The 4,278-nt window shown below is 38.2% G+C and overlaps 1 pseudogene; it reads right to left on the bottom strand.

The window, feature by feature from the left end:
- Positions 1-1,142: 1,142 nt before the first annotated feature.
- LOC141522844 (large ribosomal subunit protein eL8 pseudogene) lies at positions 1,143-4,190 on the bottom strand (annotated as a pseudogene).
- Positions 4,191-4,278: the final 88 nt, after the last annotated feature.

Raw genomic sequence — 4,278 nt, 5'->3', positions numbered from 1 at the left:
ATTCCCTCAGGTACATCCCAGCACTTTATTCCTCCCCCAAATCTAAGGTATGAATCAGCTAAGGAATAAATCAAGTTGTTGTGTGCATTTAAAGAACCAGTTAGCAGAGGATATTTTTAGCAGTCCATATTTATTTTGTTCTAGCAAGTCTGTTCTCTGTTCAGTACTAATGTTTGTTAAACAGACTTCTTTTAAAAGTAGAAATGAGTAAATTTTCTTAAGTGGATTGAGCTTCTTGTCTTAACTGCTAGCTTTCAAAATCTTTGTTCTTTATTCTAGTGAAAATTGAATTTTAAATTTGCTTTTAGGAGATCTGTGTCATAGTCTTCAAACTACATACTATTTAGTTACTCCCTTCTTGCATTTCTCTAGCTGGAGGAATAGATGTAATCCTTTATGAAAGGCAGCATAGTATGATAGAAAGTTCAGAATTTGAATCCCTGCATTGTGACTTACTACTTGTGTTGTTATCTTTGAGCATTTCACATCACCTTTCCAGGCCCCAATTTCCCTCAACTGCAAAATGAGACCGTTGGACTAAATGATTTCTAAAGGATATCCTGGCTGTCATTGGGACCCTATGATCCTCTCCTTTATGCCCTCCTAGGAATGATTTTAAGATAAATGAAAGAATACATGTGAAACCCTTTGAGATCTATGTGAGAAAGCTATTTTTTTTTGCTAACATTTGTATTTCATGTTCCAAGCTGCCTGTTCATGCTTACATCAGTTATATTATGCAGTGGTTTTGCTTAGCTATACATATACTGGTAGAGTCTGATGCAGTCATTCCTCATCTCACATTCTGGGCATATTTACCTTCTGAGTAATAGCCACTAAATGGGAAAAAAAATTGAGTTTTAAGCAAGTTTTTGAAATTTCTGCCCACTGGCATATACATCAGCTATTTCAAATACAAAGAAAAGGAAGGTCATTATAGGTTTTCTGCATTTATATGTATATCACATTCTTATTAGAATAAATAGATTGAAGTCAAAAGTTTTAAGATAGTAAGAGAGAATTCTAAGAAGAATTCTCCTGAGAAATAAGTGATTTTTCTTATCTTTCCCTTTTTGTTCTAATGGGTTTTTTTCCATTTTGTTTAAATTTTTATTTTTAAGTAGGGGGGAAAAAACATACATTTAACCCAATTTGGTTGCAAGTTCCTTAGCCTTTGGTTTTTCCAGCTTGGCAATATGAGCTACTGATTTTGGACCCAGAATATTGCCACCCCAGTGATGACAGATCTCATCATATCTATCATTGTAATTGGTTTTGATGGCTTCTACCAGCTTTGCCAGGGCTCCTTTATCTTCAGGATTAACTTGTGTGAAGGCGATGCTTGTGCAGGCTTTCTGTGAACTAAGCAACCAAGTCTGGATTTACCTTTGATAATACAGTAGGGAACCCCCATTTTTCAGCACAAAGCAGGAAGGAAGACCACTAGCTCAGTGGGGTCCAAGTCATGTGTAATCACTACCAACTGTGCCTTTTTGTTTTCTACCAGAGTAGTAACAGTGTTAACACCTGCTCTGAGGACAGGTGATGTCTTAGTGGGGGACATCTCCTTTGCCAGCAGCTTTTTGTTCAGCCCAAGCCAGTAAGTAGCCTTTGCTTCTTCTTTTGCTTTGTCTCGGATCTGTACTTGTGAGCCAGTTTAAGAAGCTGGCGATCCAAAGCTTGAGTGAACTGGTTAATTGCTGGTGGCACTTTCAAACACTTATAAAGGATGGACCTCTGATGCTGCAGTCTGACTCGATTTGTCAGGTCCCTTTTAGGCTGAATGCCCTGACCAATACCAAAGTTCTTGGACTGCTTCTCAAATAAAAGATTGACCACTTTCTTGACCTCCTGCTTCTTCACAACAGCAAAGGGCTGGAGCCACCTTCTTCCCCTTGGCCTTCTTCCCTTTGGGTATCTTGGCTGGCAGATCGAGAAAAGCCTAATGGTATTTTTTTAAAGCAAAAAAAGAATTACACCTTTATTTTCTACCACATTTCCCCAAAATTAAGCCAGGTTTTATATTGATTTTTGTTCCAAAAGATGCAATAGAGTTTATTTTCCAGAGTTGTCTTTTTTTTTCCATGTACCTACATTTATTCATTTATTCATGTACAAAAATCTACATTTTATTCAATTACAGTCATGTCATCTTCTTCTGGAATATCAACGTACCTCTCCGAACCCTAGATTCTGGCTTGAATTTCTTGCAACTCTATTTCCTGTTGAACCATTGATTGCAATCTCTCATGTTTAGCAATCAAACTCTTCTTAAATGAGCACTTCTTGTCCTTGTAGCCTGCTTGTAGTACATTGGCAACCCGCTGTCAGTGATTTTTAACCCATGAATTCTTCATCCAAATCATAACTTATTGCAGATTAGGCTTCACAAAGTATCCGTGATGATTTTTTCCTATTCCATTTTCAATTTAATCATTGATTTCCATGTGCAAATGGTTGCTAAATGACTTATTTATTGCAATAAGAGTCTGAAGATAGTCATTCCTGCCTGAATCATTATTTGATCTATTCTCTCTGCAAGGAAGTTCTCATGTCTCTAGCGTGGTGAGTATAGCAATTGTTTCTGTTATGGTCAAAATTGTCTATGAAAAAGGCCAATGTCTCCCCACTGTATATGGGGCCATCTCCAGTTGTCCTGACCTATGTCTTACCATTGGACTCAAATGCTAGAGGAGAAAGTGAAGCTGCTGACTTTGCACAGTTCTGCCTCACTTAAATTCAAGAGATTTAGGTATTCTTTCTTTTTTTCTTTCTTTTTTTTTCTTTAAGTTTTTTGCAAGGCAAATAGGGTTAAGTGGCTTGCCCAAGGCCACACAGCTAGGTAATTATTAAGTGTCTGGGGGCTGGATTTGAACTCAGGCCCTCCGAACTCCAGGGCCGGTGTTCCATCCACTGTGCCACCTATCTGCTGCCCCCCCCCCCCCCCCCCCCCCCCCCCCCCCCCCCCCCCCCCCCCCCCCCGTATTCTTTACTAAGAAAAAAGGAATTCATTGAGTACTGTTTTAGGCCTGTGTCGGGCTAACTATAGGAAAAGGGGGGAAAAAAGGATGACTTAAAAATGATCTAAGAATATAAGCAGTGGGGTGGCTAGGTGGCACAGTGTATAGAGTACCGGCCCTGGAGTCAGTCAGGAGTACTTGAGTTCAAATCCCGCCCCAGACACTTAATAATTACCTAGCTGTGTGGCCTTGGGCAAGCCACTTAACCCCATTGCCTTGCAAAAGCTTAAAAAAAAATATAAGCACTACCAAAGCTTCAATTCCTTATGTCTATGGCTGATTACATGCCTTATGCTTTGACTCATGAGGCCATGTGAGGGCAGATGTAGAGAATCAAAACCAATACAGGGGAAGTTAGAGAAAAAGCAAATTTGTGTGGACAATATGCTGCTCCTGTGCAGGGGTTTTGGTGAAACAGAGCATCTGAGAGAGATGCAGATGGGGAAGGTTGACTGACTGTGAGACAACCTTTAGTAAACTTTTAACTCATAATTCAGTATTATATTATAGGTAGTAAGGAGTCATACATAGTACACTGAACATTAAAGTCATCAAATCACAGGAGTCAGGGAAATACATGCAATGTTTCTCTTCAATAAATACCTATTTTTTGTTTAGTTCGAAGCTTGATGTATCCTGAGGTTATTGTGTACATGCAATATGGAAATTTTTATTTTGTGAATACATAACACACACAGTGATAGCAGCACTGATACATATTAAGTATCAATATCTGATACATATTAAGTCCTTAGTAGGTGTTGATACAAGTATATTTTGGCTTCTGTGAAAGAAAAAATTATTAATGTTTTGTAAATCATCTCAACTCCCCTCCCTAGTAATATGGCAGGCAAAATTTAATAGAAAAGCTAGAAAATATTTTAAAATATTAGTGTGCTATGGTGTCTCCTATGAGAATTGACCTGTAAAGACTGTGTAGTACTTGAGTATAACTATTATTAAAAATAAAAAATCTGAATCCCAGAGTAGCATACTTCCTTGGCCACCTAGCAAAACAAGTGGCAACATTAAATGGAACCACTTCCTTGTAACTGCTTATGTGAAACAGGCCTTTTCAATTTCAAGAACTTAAATGCCTAAAACACATACAATCTTATCTTTCTTATCCTTAGTGATGATTAGAGGTGGGGCTTTCTTTCCACCACACATTATCAAGTGTATACGTTATTCATCACTCCGATTGGTCATTTGGAGTAAGTTCAGGTTCATCTGTTTATATAGCTATTTACTTCTGGTC

This window comes from Macrotis lagotis, chromosome 4, assembly GCF_037893015.1.
Source record: "Macrotis lagotis isolate mMagLag1 chromosome 4, bilby.v1.9.chrom.fasta, whole genome shotgun sequence".
Lineage (NCBI taxonomy): Eukaryota > Metazoa > Chordata > Mammalia > Peramelemorphia > Peramelidae > Macrotis > Macrotis lagotis.
Note: the sequence above shows the minus strand (reverse complement) of the source record. Positions and strands in the feature narration are given on the sequence as shown.